The following is a 16,115-nucleotide window of genomic DNA, read 5'->3' as shown; positions in this document are numbered from 1 at the left end:
TTTTATTAAGTAAAAGGGGCCCCGCATTCGAAAGAACAGCCTCAGTTATATCACTAACAGGGAGAAAATTTACTGGCCCTCCATAAATCAATTCAACATCCTTGTCTCTAAGGACTTGCCTAAAGGTAATGGGCTGCAATTATGAAAACATCACCAGGAGTTGCCAGCAGGGCTCCAGAGAGATTTCTAAAGTCTGCAGGCACTTTCAAGAGGAACATAGGAAATCATTTCATGAAGCAGCAATTTTGCCCAAAACCAAATTAGAAGAGATGTGATACTGGCTTCAATTAAAGTGACTAAGAAATAGGTATGGTGAACACAAAGGCATGGTACAGTCTTCTCCCATTCACCTTAAAGAATCCAAATTAACTCAAAAATGGATACACAGCTACAGTAATAAAGATCACAGCTGGGCACAGCTCAGGGGAAATGGTAGTAACAGCCCTGCCCATCCTCTCCTCTACCTTGAAACACTGTGGTGCTATTCATACTACAGTTGAGGATGCCCCTTTGGGGAGTATGCTTGCCACCTTGGGGTAGCTGCCTTTCCTAGGAAGAAGAGGATGGCTCAGGCAAGGGAGGCCAGCACAAACAGGGGCACTCTGGCCAGTCTACCACCACTGTTCTATGGGGAGGTGCCCTGCTGGAGGTTTTGATCAGCATGATGGGTGAGAGATTTGAAGTCCCAAATGTGGCTCCTGCTTTGAAGACACATAGCAGCAACCTTAACAGAAGTGTCCGAGAGTCTCATATGATGCTTCCAGCAAGGAAACTCAGCATCTGCTGGGTCCACAATGCCCAGGTGGCATCGCCTAGGTGGCGTCGACCGAATCCAGAGTCTGTATTTTTTGGCCCGGACTGTTTTTGATTCCCCTCACCCTGCCAAGCTGATGTTGGCACCCCCTCAGGTCTGGGTTGCCCTGGGTGAGCGCTGAGCCCAAGCAACCCCAAGCACAGCACAGCATCTCCAAGATGGAGCTGTTCTGAAACAATTTCCTGAGGGGCCGTAGGCTGGACAGGGCAGGTTGGATTGACCATGTGCCTCCAAGGGCCCCGGCCAGGTTCTGACTGAGGTTTCCTGCCACCAGGAAACCTCCGGTCTGCTGGGGGCCCCACACCTCTGCAGGTATATCAGCGTTGGGAACTATAGCTGCTACCAGTGACAGAAGTCACCACACACTTCCCGCAAGAGCTTCTTCATTATCCCGGCACAGGTAGGAAGGCAGGCCCTTAATGCTGGCGGGAAGCCACCGGTCCGAGTGCACACACCTGTGGAGACTCGCCCCCAGATCTGTTATTTCAAAGCCCGCAGTCTTTCCTCTTCCTCCCCCTGCTCGTCCCCGAAACAGCCCTTCTAGGTTGTTTTTCACGTAGGCCGACCCTGAGGCTGGAGCAGGGACAGCAGGACCCCTCGGCCGCCAGCACCCCAGCCTCCCTCCCCACCCCACCCCACCCCCGACCCCGCGCAGGCTGCTCGGACGGACTCAGGCGCTCACGGCTGGCCGGCGGCCGCTCCGCACCGCGACAGCTCCCGGTGCACGGACAATCCCAGCCCCATGCTCAGCGACTTACCTCGCGCAGCAGGTGCTCCAGTTGCGGCTCGGCCCAGGCGACCAGGGTGTCCGGCGACCCCACGCGCCACAGCAGCTCCCGCTCTTCCTCGAGCGCCGCCACCCGGCCCTGCAGCGTGGCGGCCTGGACGCCCAGCAGCAGGCAGGCGACCGTTGAGCCGGCGGAGAGCGGCAAGCACAACGCGCTCACCGCCCAGGCCCCGGCTGCTGTCGCGGGGAGCTGCGCACCGCCGCCGCCCGTCCGGCAGCCCTTCCGCGCGTCGCCGCCGGCGCCCTGGCCTGGACTCATGGTGAGCTCATCGCGGGTGGACTCTCAGAGAGGACGGTGCACAGAGCCGGGGTCGCTGGCTGAGCGTGCTGGAGAGCCCGAGGAACGAGTTCGGCCCGGCACGGGGCTTGGCCTCCAGGCAGCAGCGGACCGCGGCGCACGCCCCCTTCCCTGCCGCCAGCTCCTCCACAGCGGCCACTTTGGGCAGTTTCCTCTATGCAAATAGACCCTGCCAGAAGAGGGGCCGGGACCCACCCAGGCGAGGAGCGGCCAGGCCAGAACTGCGTGGCGAGGGGGCGGGGGCGGAAACGGAGCTGGCTCCTCGGAGCCCCACAGCGCGTACCTGGCTGACCCCGCGCGCAGCACGCACCTCCGCCCTCACCTGGACGCCGGGCTGCACCCACTCCCGTGCATGCACCTCTGCGACTCCGCAGCCCGAGTTCCAGCTGCGATCCCAAGAGGTCTGTGGTGCACCCAGAGACTCAGAGCGCCTTCTGCAGCCTACCCCTGGCTGCGGCATCATTCATTTGTTGGGAAAATTCCCCTCGACTTGTGAATTAACCTGACGCTTTGAAGTGTCACAAGTTTTGAAGTACGAAACTTCAAACCCTGTGGAAAACTTAGTGAATCCTTTCTAGATGGTGCCCTAGCGCCGCTTGGTGGTGGAAAGCGACCTCTTGTGCATTCATCCTTACAGATGCAGTCAGGGTCGGGATTGAGCCCAGTGGAAGGATGCCTCTTAGAATATTTAATACTCTCACCATTTATTATGTGCCAGACATGCGGTGCTGGAAACAAATTGAAAGACCTTGTTCCTGACCTAGAGAAGTCTTTCATTTGAGAAAATTTAGGCTTTAACAAATGCAAAAGATAGGGGAAAAGAACTCCAACTTTTGATGAGCGGATGGCTTAATTCTGTAGTGGAAACACAACTTGGCCAAAAATAATCATCTAGTATGCACCACATTTAACCTATACTGCGATTCTGATGCAAATGTACACCCCAGGGGTAAAGTAGGAAAGCCTGAATGAGAATCAAATGGCCGGAACAGTCTTTTTCAAGAAAGGGGGGCAAGGCTGGAAGTCAAGCACATTCTCTGCTGGCTCAGATTCCTACCAGGCATATTGTATCCTAAAATGGGTCCCACATAACTCTCCCACTAACTCCAGTAATAATCAAATAAAAACAACAGACTTGCTTGGACCTTTGTAATTTGGGCAAATCCACAGCCGTTTTTGAAAACAAGACCTGTTATATCTTCCCACTCTCTGGGTATCTTTGGATTTATTAGCGTCTTTGGATAGATTACTTATCTCTGAACGCGGTTGAGGACCTTCAGCTGACATATTCCTCCTTAACTCCTGAATTTGGAGGGGAAAGTTACCTCCAAGATTGGAATAAAACAAATGGTTGGCATCTCACCTCTGCAACTTTGTAGCTGTGACCTTAGGTAACTTGGGGTCACAGTTAAGCGGTTATACAGAGATAGGTCTTGCTAAGATCTAGCGTATGCCCAATAAATTGTCTGAAAAGTACTTGCTCAGCAAACTGGATTGTCTTCTTTGAAAAGAGGCCAACACCATGTTACAAGTGGGCACATCATTCTTGCTACAAACACATAGGCAAATTGCCCATCACCTGTAAAGTATTGTTCACCATATTCCAGAAGCTTCTGTGTATTAAACAAGCCAAGCTCCTTGGTCTCTTTGGCCTCTGCCCTTGCCTACAGCCTCACTATCTGGAATATCCTGCTCTCAGATCTTTGAGCAAGCTCCTCCTTCAGGTCAAGGTCCTCAGGTCCTTAAACCTCACTATCTCCAAAAGACCTACCCAGACTGTCCAATCTAAGGAGGCTTCACTCGCAGTCCTCAGAAGGATTACTCAGGAAGATCATTTATCACTGTTTGAAGCTACCTTTTTATTAACAAGACAAAGTTATCCATTTGTCTTGTTCACCCCTGTTTTCTCAAAGAGCAGTACAGGATCTGGCAAATATTTGTCAAGTGAATTAAGGAAAGGCGAAAATATGTTTACTGTCTACAGCTTAATTTAAAAGACAAGGCAGAAAATACTCTGTTTTGTAAGCTGGGGTCCTGGAAGGAACAGATGGCATCCTCAGACTGAAGACAGTCTGATTGTAGAGACTGTCTACATGGTGGGGCAGATAAAGGGAAGTCAACAGGGGATGCTGAAGAAGCACTCTGGAGTATAAACAGTGGGAGGCCACTATCATCTCTAGCTACAGGGGGGAGAAGAACGAACTGTGTGGGAACCCTGTGAATGCTCGGAGCTCAACAAAGGTCAGCTCAACAGGAGCTGTGGCCTTTGGTCAAGGGATACCACCTCTGCAAAACCATGGCTTGGAAGGTAAGGAGCTGGGGGATAATCTCTCTCTCCTCTTACTCTCTGAACTGCTGGGCCTCCCACTGACCAAACCTACAGGGCAAGGGAGCCCAGATGATGCAATGCAAAGAGGTCAGCCTCCTAAGGGCAGAGAGCTGAGTCAGAGTGGTGGAGAGCAGATCTGGGAGGTGGGCAGGAATCCACTGCATTCCCTAACATGTATATAGATTACCAGGGTCAATCTAGCTACTGCTGCCTCTGAAATGGCTAACCTGTCAGCGATAGGCACTAGTCCTCAGGGAGACCAACTGGCTACTTGGTGGCAAATCAACTACTTTGGACTCCCTTCATCCCAGAAGGGCCGGCACTTTGTCCCTCACAGGGGTGGATAGCTATACTAGGTATGGGCTTGTCTTCCCTGTTTGCAGAGCCTCAGGCAGCACCACTATCCATACAGATTCCCCATTCTACAGGTGTGGAGTCCTATATAACAGAGCATCTGACCAGGGAACCCACTTTACAGCAGAGGAAGAGGGGGAGTGAGCCCATGACCATGGAATCCACTGGTTGTATTACATCCTGCACCAGCCAGAAGCAGCCAGCCTCACAGAACACTGGAACTGCCTTTTGAAGGCACAGGTGAAGCACCAACTCAGAGTATTCAGAGACAATATGCTAAAAGACTGCAGTGCCATCTTTCAGGATGTGGAATATGCATTAAATGAGGGACCTCAGGCTTCCCTCGTGGTGCAGTGGTTGAGAGTCTGCCTGCCGATGCAGGGGACATGGGTTCGTGCCCCGCTCTGGGAAGATCCCACATGCCGCAGAGTGGCTGGGCCCCTGAGCAATGGCTGCTGAGCCTGCGCGTCCGGAGCCTGTGCTCTGCAATGGGAGAGGCCAAAGCAGTGAGAGGCCCGCGTACCGCAAAAAAAAGAAAGAAAAAAAAAAAGAGGGACCTCTACATGACACTTTTTTCTAATAATGCGTGGGTCCAGGAACCACGGGGTAGAAGCAAGAGTAGCTCCACTCACCATCACGTCCCATGACTCACTGGGGGATTTTGTGCTTGCTGTCCTCACAAAGCTGAGCCCTGCAGGATTGGAGGTCCTACTTCTCAAGAGTGTTACACTTGCAAGGGCACACAGCAAGGGTCCATTCAACTACAAGCTATGGCTGCCCCCCAGGGCACTTTGAACTCTGTGTCCAGGGACCTGAAGTCTAAGAGTCACCATTTTGGCAGGAGTAACTGACCCTCAACAGTAGGGAGAGGAGGCTGCTTTTATACAGTGGGGACAGGGAGGAATATGCCAGGCACCTTCTGGCACTCCTTTGCCCATCCTAACTGTAAATAGCAAGTGCAGCAACCCAGCCTGAGGATTGTCAAGGACTCAGACTCTTCAGAATAAAAGGGCGTTATAAAATATTTTATTAAAAGGGGATTACTTGGGTCAGATAGGGTTGATAACCACTGTATAAGATTATAAATAATGTTGATAATGAAGAGGTTCAGATATATTCAAAATGCTCTGTTTAAGAAGGCAGGGGTACTTAAACATTTTTTAAAAATTTCCAACAAAAATGGTTCAAATTAAGCTTTAAGTCTTAAAAGGATAAGTTTCAATTCCATGAGGAAATTGTTACTTAGAAAAGGCAGTATGATATTGTGGAAAAAGCATCAGGTATTGATGTATAATGCCTAGATTCCAGTTGTGGTTCCACTAATAGCTCACAGCTACTTACTATTTCAGACCCCCAGTTTTCTAGTTTGCAAAATGGATATACCAACAGGGACTAGACTTACTCAATCTGAAACTAGAAAACTAAACAAACTATATGAAACGGCAGTTTTCAAGATACTGGACATCAGGCAATGAGGGACAGTGACCCTTGGGAGATGGTGGAAAAATGAAGTGAGCCCAAGGATTGTCCCACCTTACTCTATGGAGAGATGTTTTCAGGCCACAGTGCAGGAAGGGGGACCCAGGCAGAGCCACCCTAAGGTGAAGGAGCTGCAAGTCCAAAGAAGCTGAGGCAGTTAGAATTTGCAGGGTAGAGGACTGGAGAGCAGAGCTGCACACAGAAAGAGAACTCTCCGCCTGAGTTCATCACATTTGTGAGGAAACTACTGGGGCCAGGACAGAACCACTCAAAAGGATGAGACTCTAATTAGAGAGGAAGCAATCCCCACAGCCCACAGGCCAGGGAGAGCTCTTCTTCCCACCAGCCAGCATGGAAAACCTTATAATTCAGAGGGCACTGGGTAGAGTACTCAAAAGATTTTGCATCAACAGTGGGCATAAACTAGCCCTAGACTAAATGCTGCTCTCGTCCTGCCTAATAAAGCTTAAACCCCAAACCTGAAAAGATCAAAATGATTCAAGTAATTTAATCATGTTCCATAATAAAGCTCAAGTGAATATAAAAATACCCAATAACCAACAAGGTAAAACAAAAAGCCAAAATTACCAGGCACACAAAACAGCAAGAAAATATGACCCATGATAGGAGAAAAAGCAATCAATCAAAACCACCTCAGAAATGAAAGAGATGATAGCATTAGCAGATAAGGATATTAAAGGTTATACCTGTATTCTATATGTTCAAGGAACTAAGAGGAGAGACTGAACATGTTAAGTAGAGACAAAAGATTTTTGTTAAAAGTCTAATCTAGAGGCTAAAATGACAATGTTGAGATGAAAATTAAACTCTATGGGATTAAAGGTAGGTTAGACACGGCAGGAGATTAACATAGTTGCAGTAGATGGGACTTCCCTGGTGGCTCAGTGACTAAGAATCCACCTGCCAATGCGGGGGACACAGGTTCAAGCCCTAGTCCGGGAAGATCCCACATGCCATGGAGCAACTAAACCCGTGCATCACAACTCCTGAGCCTGCGCTCTAGAGCCCATGAGCCACAACTACTGAAGCCCGTGCACCTAGAGCCCATGCTCTGCAACAAGAGAAGCCACCGCAATGAGAAGCCCGCACACTGCAACGAAGAGTAACCCCCGCTCATGGCAAATGGAGAAAGCCCGTGCACAGCAATGGAGATCCAACACTGCCAAATAAATAAATATATATATTTTAGAAAAGGAAAATATAGCAGTAGAAACTATCTAAAATGAAACAGAAGGAAAAAGCTTGAAAAAAAAGAAAAAAAAGAACATGTATTATCTCTTTAAAAGATAATAGATGGCTTAAGGCAAAAATAACAATGTATTGCAGGGTTTTAACATATGGCTAAGTAAAATGTATGGCAAAATGGTATAAAGCCCAGGAGGGGAAAATGGTAGTGTACTGTTACAAGATTCTTTTACTGTATGTGACATAGTATAATGTCAATTACAAGCATACTGTGATAAGGATGTATACTACAAACTCTAAAGCACATGCTAAACACACACACACACACACACACACACACACACACACACACACACACACACGGTTTAGCTAATAAACCAGCTAATAAAGTAGAATTATGAAAAATACTCAGTTCAAAATAAAGCAGAAAAAGGAAAATGGGAAGAAATGGGAAAAATAAAAAAAATAGGAAGATGGTAATCTAAACCCCCAAATATCAAAAATCCCATTAAATATAAATGGTCTAAACACAACTAGCAGGCAAAGATTGTGGCACATATATACAATGGAATATTACTTAGCCATAAAAAGAAATGACATTGAGTTATTTGTAGTGAGGTGGATGGACCTAGAGTCTGTCATACAGAGTGAAGTAAGTCAGAAGGAGAAAACAAATACCATATGCTAACACATATATATGGAATCTAAAAAAAAATAAAAAATGGTCATGAAGAACCTATGGGCAAGATGGGAATAAAGATGCAGACCTACTAGAGAATGGACTTGAGGATATGGGGAGGGGGAAGGGTAAGCTGGGACAGAGTGAGAGAGTGGCATGGACATATATACACTACAAAATGTAAAATAGATAGCTAGTGGGAAGCAGCCACATAGCACAGGGAGATCAGATCAGTGCTTTGTGACCACCTAGAGGGCTGGGATAGGGAGGATGGGAGGGAGGGAGATGCAAGAGGGAAGAGATATGGGGATGTATGTATATGTATAACTGATTCACTTTGTTATACAGCAGAAACTAACACACCATTGTAAAGCAATTATACTCCAATAAAGATGTTTTTAAAAAAAGATTGTCAGATTAGATAAAAATGCAAGACCCAAATATATACTTCCTACATAAAACACTTCATAGATAAATAAATAAATAAATGGATGGAAAAAAGATGTACCATGGTAACATACAAATGGAAATAGTATCTATTTGTGCTCATTTCATATGGTTCCTACAGGACTAAAACCAAAAGGATAGGAAAATCATTTATAGACTATAGAATACTGTATAAATCAAGAATATAGGGTATAAATCAAGAAATGGTGAAAATAACAGCTACTTTATATAAATTCCCTTATTTAATCCTCACAACCACTCTTGGGAAGTTAGGTATTAGTATTTCAACTCATAGATGAGACTACAGAGAATACCTAATTTGTCTACCTATACAGGGAATCCCAGGGTCTAAATTCAATCTGACTCTGCAGGCAAGCATTGTCACACAAGTCATATTGTTCTCACGTGTGCAATTATTGTGAGGACACACAACATAACTTAAATGTTCCTAAAAATAATGGGGAAAATATTTAAAAAATAATAGCAAGATCTTTAAAAATTAAACTCCTCTATTAATGACATGCTCTAATCATTTAGGCTGGTTATTATCAATCATTCTCAAAACTGTACCTACCCATGTTGCCTTTAGTTAAGAGTAAATCCAGGGCCTCCCTGGTGGCGCAGTGGTTGAGAGTCCGCCTGCCGATGCAGGGGATGCGGGTTCGTGCCCCGGTCTGGGAGGATCCCATATGCCGCGGAGCGGCTGGGCCCATGAGCCATGGCCGCTGGGACTGCGTGTCCGGAGCCTGTGCTCCGCAACGGGAGAGGCCACAACAGTGAGAGGCCCGCATACCACAAAAAAAAAAAAAGAGTAAATCCAGCAGTGTTTAAAAGCACTGGGTTCTTTTTAAAAAGGTATCTAAATTGGAAGGGAAGAGGGAAAACTGTCATTATATGCAGATGACAATGATACTCTATATAGAAAACCATAAAGACTCCACACAAATGCTATTAGAACTGATAAATGAATTCAGCAAGGTAGCAGGATATAAGATTAACATACAGAAACCTGTTGCACTTCTTTACAGTAATAATGACATATCAGAAAGAGTAAGTAAAAAACCAATTCATTTTATAATCACATCAAAAACAAAAAACAAAAAACCTAGGAATAAAACTGACCAAGGAGGTGAAAAACGTATTTGCTGAGAACTGTGAAACTTTGATAAAAGAAACTGAAGATGACTCAAAGAAATGGAAAGATATCCCATGTTCTCAAAGTGGAAGAATTAATATTGTTCAAATGTCCATACTACCCAAACCAATCTACAGATTTAATGCGAGCCCTGTCAAATTACCCATGACATTTTTCACAGAATTAGAATAAATAATCCTACAATTTATACAGAACCACAAAAGACCCAGATTTGCCAAAGCAATCCTGAGGAAAAAGAACAAAGCTGGAGGCATAACCCTCCCAGAATTCAGACAATACTACAAAAGCTACAGTAATCCAAACAGTGTGGTATGGGCACAAAACAAGACATGGATCAATGGAACAGAATACAGAGCCCAGAAATAAACCCACCCACTTATGGTCAATTAATCTTCGACAAAGCAGGCAAGAATATACAATGGAGAAAAGGCAGTCTCTTCAGCAAGTGGTGTTGGGAAAGCTAGACAGTCAGCTGCATGTAAATCAATGAAGTTAGAACACTCCCTCACACTATACAAAAAAATAAACTCAAAATAGCTTAAAGACTTAAATATAAGACATGACACCATAAAACTCCTACAAGAGAACATAGGCAAAACATTCTCTGACATAAATCATAGCAATGTTTTCTTAGGACAGCCTCCCAAGGCAAAAGAAATAAAAGCAAAAATAAACAAATGGGACCTAATCAAACTTATAAGCTTTTGCACAGCAAAGGAAACCATAAACAAAACAAAACTACAACCTATGGACTAGGAGAAAATATTTGCAAATGATGTGACCAACAAGGGCTTAATTTTCAAAATATACAAACAGCTCGTACAACTCAATAACAAAAAACCCAACTACCCAATCAAAAAATGGACCTACATAGACATTTCTCCAAAGAAGACATCCAGATGGCCAACAGGCACACAAAAAGATGCTCAGCATTGCTAATTATTAGAGAAACGCAAATCCAAACTACTGAGGTATCACCTCCACCAGTCAGAATTGCCATCATCAAAAAGTTTACAAAAAATAAATGCTGGAGAGGGTGTGGAGAAAAGGGAACCCTTCTACACTGTTGGTGGGAACATAATTTGGTGCAACCACTATGGAAATCAGCATGGAGGTTTCTCAAAAAACTAAACTAGAACTACCATATGATCCAGCAATCCCACTCCTGGGCATATACCCAGAAAAGATGAAAATGAATTCTAATTGGAAAGGATACATGCACCCCAATGTTCATAGCATCACTGTTTACAATAGCCAAGACATGGAAGCAACCAAAGTGTCCATCGACAGATGAGTGGATACACACACACACACACACACACACACACACTAGAATATTACTCAGCCATGAAAAAGGAATGAAAAATGGCATTTGCAGCAACATGGATGGACCTAGAGGTTATCATACTCAGTGAATAAGTCAAAGAAAAATATCTTGATATCACTTATATGTGGAATCTAAAAAGATGATACAAATGAACTTATGTACAAAACAGAAATAGACTCACAGACATAGAAAATAAATGGTTACCAAAGGGGAAGTGGGGTAGGGATAAATTAGGAGTTTGGGATTAACAGATACACACTACTATATATAAAATAAATGACAAAGACCTACTGTATAGCACTGCGAACTATATTCAATATCTTGTAGTAACCTATAATGGAAAAGAATCTGAAAAGGAATATATATATATATACACACATATATATGTATATATATTACTGAATCACTTTGCTGTATACCTGAAACTAATACTTCAATAAAAATAAAATTCAAAGCTCATGATAAAAAAAAGGAGCACTGTTTTTTTTTTTTAAGTTAAAAAAACCTTAATTTTCATTTATATTTGTAATGGGAAACATTTTAAGTCACTGGGAGGAGGGGGTGCATGGGAACTCCTCCAAATCTACAATTAATCTTTAATCTCATTACATGTAACTGCTGTTGATAGTATCTAAAGAACTAGACCTATGAGGTGTCTGCTCCTTTGGGATATTTAGGATTTAGGATTAAATATCCCAAAGGGACCACAAATTGTCCCTTTACAATTAAATCTATGCTAAAGTCTTTTAATTATATATAACTTCTCCCCAGAATTGCAACGTTTAAAAACAAACTAAAACCAGGAAAGGAGTGAATAGAAGAAAATATATCTGAATAGTTGACCATTCTTGATTGGTTAAAAAAGGAAAAATTCTTTGAAAATTCTTTGAAAATTCTATTCCCCCTTCCAGTTTCAGTGAAATGTCACAATAAAAACTGCTATGATAGGGAGTCAAAACTAGAATTCTTGGGCTTCCCTGGTGGTGCAGTAGTTGAGAGTCTGCCTGTCGATGCACGGGACGCGGGTTTGTGCCCCAGTCCGGGAAGATGCCACATGCCGTGGAGCAGCTAGTCCCGTGAGCCATGGCCACTGAGCCTGTGCGTCCGGAGCCTGTGCTCTGCAACGGGAAAGGCCACAACAGTGAGAGTCCCACGTACCGCAAAAAAAAAAAAAAAAAAAAATGTAGAATTCTTGATAGTTTTGTAATTCCTGGTGCCCTAAAGAGGAACAACCAACATTACTGGGAAAATTTAAAAAACATGAAGTCACCTGGGTTAAAGCATTTATAGAAAGCAAAGTAACTGCTATTTACTAGGGGTTAAAGCATTTATAGAAAACAAAGTACATAACTGCTATTTACTAGTGGGTCAACTAAAAGCCAGGTAATCTGCTAGATTAAAAAAAAATAAATTTTTGGCTGTGTTGGGTCTTTGTTGCTGAGTGCGGGCTTTCTCTAGTTGTGGTGCACGGTCTTCTCACTGTTGTGGCTTCTCTTGTTGCAGAGCACGGGCTCTAGGTGCATGGGCTTCAGTATTTGCAGTGTGTGGGCTTAGTAGTTGTGGCGCACGGGCTTAGTTGCTCCGTGGCATGTGGGATATTCCCGGACCAGGGATTGAAACTGTGTCCCCTGCATTGGCTATTAGATAACAGATATTATCCCTCAGTAATTCCAAGTAAGGAAGTACAGTTACTTTAAAGTAACTTACTCCTCCAAACACAGAGAAGACCTAGGACTAAAGTGGAAACCATGCTAGTAAGAAGTCTGAGCTCTTTTAATTCATTGAACTGCTACCCCAAAGAATTAACAGACAGGTAAGAAATGAACAAAAAGGGTCGGGATGCTTCTTTATATTTCAATTTCAATCTACAGGCTTGACTAGATCCAAATTCAATGTTTTTGTTTTAAAGGCAGTGATACCCCACAGGTGCTGTGTATTTCCTATTGCATCACCTCAGACGCATATCAACACATCTATCTGGTTGCCAACCTGAGGTTCAGCCTGATCCCTTCATTTTAAAGTTCTCCATCAGTTTTCCCCTCATGGTTTTAGCATCCACTGATGATTGGTGCCCAAATATAGTATTTCATAAAGAGTAGCAACACAGTGTATTTCTAACATCCCTTCTGTATTTATCAGAAGGAATACTATAAAAAAAACTTCACTAACTATCAGTTTACAGGATAAGTGGGGACTAGAGGAAAGGACACCACTCCAATGAAATATTGAATATGGGAAACTCTCTAAAGACAAATGACCAAGTTTCAATTAGCAAAGAAATAAAAAGAGGAGGAAAAGGCACATAGTGATTAAGAGATCTGAGACAAATTAGCTATGTGTGGACCCTGACTCGGTACTGATTCAAACTAACTTAAAATAACTCTTTAGACAATCATGAAACTTTATAGACCCTACCAGATAAGGAATTATTTTGTTAGGTGTGATACTCGCATTAGAAACTCATGGTAAAAGATATACAGTACAGAAATATGGATGAAATGGTATCTGACATTTGTACTTAAATGCAACAGGAAAATAAGTTGGGGAACTGATGAAACAAAATTTGCAAAATGCTTTTGATTTTTTAAGCTGGGCTATATATATTTAGAGGTTCATTATTCAACTTTTGCATGTTATTTTTAAAAATCACTAACATAAAACTGTCCGCAAAAGCTAGACTGGCCAAGGAGTTGTAAAGCCAACCTGACTTAAAACTTTACCTTCCCTCTATGAAAATATGGAAAAAATAAAACCAATTAACCAACTAATTGGATCAACTCTTTTAAGAATTAAAATTGTTTCTACCTATTTATTTGCAAACGTGCAATCTACTAAGCCAACAATTACTGACGCTATTAATACTGTTAATGACTCATGAATTCTTCTGTTCTATTTGAAAAGGTTGCCTTTTTTTGTTGTTGGCTGCTTGGCATGTGGGATCTTAGTTCCCTGACCAGTGATTGAACCAGTGCCCCCTGCAGTGGAAGCAGAGTCCTAACCACTGGACCACTAGGGAATTCCCAGAAAATGCAGCTTGTTAAACGAAGTACTAGATGTTCAAATTTACAAATTTTTTAAAACTTATTTCTTTTTGTCTGTGTTGGGTCTTCATTGCTGTGTGTGGGCTTGCTCTAGTTGCAGTGAGTGGGGGCTACTCTTCGTTGCGGTGCGCAGGCTTCTCATTGCGGTGGCTTCTCTTGAGGAGCACAGGCTCTAGGCATGCGGTCTTCAGTACTTGCAGCACATGGGCTCAGTAGTTGTGGCTCTCGGGCTCTAGAGCTCAGGCTCAGCAGTTGTGGCACACCAAGTTAGGTGCTTCCGCCATGTGGGATCTTCGCGGACCGGGGCTCAAACCTGCGTCATCTGCATTGGCAGGTGGATTCTTAACCGCTGCACCACCCTGGAAGTCCCTGGATATTTAAATTTAAAATACCTTACTTGCACCAAATTTTGTGGGAATCAGAAATTTCAAACTGGAAATGAGTTAAAAAGCCAGGCCACTAACTGACAAAGTGTTTCTTCATTCCAGGATGTCAAGATAGTTTAAATATAGGTTATCTGCCTATCTACTTAAAACAGAGTATATTTTCAAATTATCATACCATTTTAACCATTTTGATGGTTGAAGCTATGTATCAACTACTAAAGAAAAACGTGAGAAAAATGGAATCCAAGTAATTAAACTATTAGCCATTACATTCATTTCATCCCATTTCACAGAACCATGAACAAGAATCAAACTGAAGTTTTTAACTCAGTAAGGTGTATTATCACAAGAAGGCACAATGCTAGAATCTAGGATACCTGAGTTTAAGTCACAATTCAGCCGCAATTATTAGGAGTCGTGGCTGAGTCATTTCTAATTTCTCTAGCATCAAGCCCTTCAAGATTATTCAGAGGAATAGTTTTCAGCTGTACAAACTACAAAACTCCACTGGGTATTTTTCTACTGTCAACTGCATAAGTCAATTTTATTCGTCTACTCCAAAAATTTTGATGAATGCATGGATGAGAACACCTGAGCAAATAAGCAGTAGCAGCAAACACTGGAAATAACCTATTTAGCTGCACTTTTAAAACTAGGTTTGACGTCAGTGGAATTTCTAGAAATAGTAAACTATGAGACATCAAATCATGAGGGAAAATACCCAGTTACAAACGATCCATATTTATACACTGGCCATTCTAAACCTTTCCTGTTAGTGCTGAAGCTCCCAACACTGTCAAATAAAAACCTGGTGCTTTCAGAAATTGAGTCCAGAAGTACAAGGAAAAAGGCAAGTAAGAGTAGGAACCTGAGAGTTCACAGAAGATGGGAAGGAAGGTTAGCAGGAGACACTCATATGATACCAGAGGTACCATCCTCACCACTAAACTTTTCTTCTATCCTACCTAATTCACTGACGTTTCACTTTAATTCCTAAACTTCCGTGAATTGGGCCTGGGAACTAGCAAATACCCTTAGTGAAGACTGTAAATACTTTTCAGCAGGGAAAGGGGTTAGCGATCATTACCTTCTTAGTAAGAAAGAGTGTGGATAGTTTTCTTTCCTCCTATATCCTGAGATCAGCTACTCCAAAGGAATGAGTTTCTGATGGGGGAGAATGTAAACATTAATTTGGGAACCTGGAGCACTTGTAGGGAAAGGTCAGGAGGCTTCGGTAGTACAGTGGCTCTAGCAGTATGGAAATGGAGAGGAAAATAAAGGATGGCTGACTTCTTAATCTCTATAACGAGATTGCTGTGTTAAGGAAAAACCTTTTCTTTACATCAAATGCTCCTTTAAAAAAAAACCTTATAACATATAACATAGTTGAACTATATGTGGACTGTATCAGAGGCCTAAGAATAATTTAGGCAGTGATTCTATGGCAAAACTTATTTCAGTCTCTTAAATTCCTAGTCAACGTCAGGAACATAGCTTTACTCTATGTGCAAATGCTACCAGCGGATCATGTAGAGAAACCCACTTGGTATCACCATTTGTCATACCAAAAAATTACATGCATCTTATGTTCAGAATACAGATGAAACTCAAATCTTTGGTAATGCACTTCAGAAATGGGAATACTTTTAACAAAAATCTTTATCTGGATAAGCAATCATGAATTCTACAACAAAAAATATTTTTACCTGGCAGACTGATCAATAGTTTTGGGTTTTTTTTTTACTAAATTAACATTTACCATGTAGTTTTGTTTGTTTGTTTGTTTTTTGTTTTTTTGTGGTACACAGGCCT

Source organism: Mesoplodon mirus, assembly GCF_964341445.2.
Source record: "Mesoplodon mirus genome assembly, chromosome: 5".
In the NCBI taxonomy this organism is placed as follows: domain Eukaryota; kingdom Metazoa; phylum Chordata; class Mammalia; order Artiodactyla; family Ziphiidae; genus Mesoplodon; species Mesoplodon mirus.
This window is presented reverse-complemented; position numbering follows the sequence as displayed.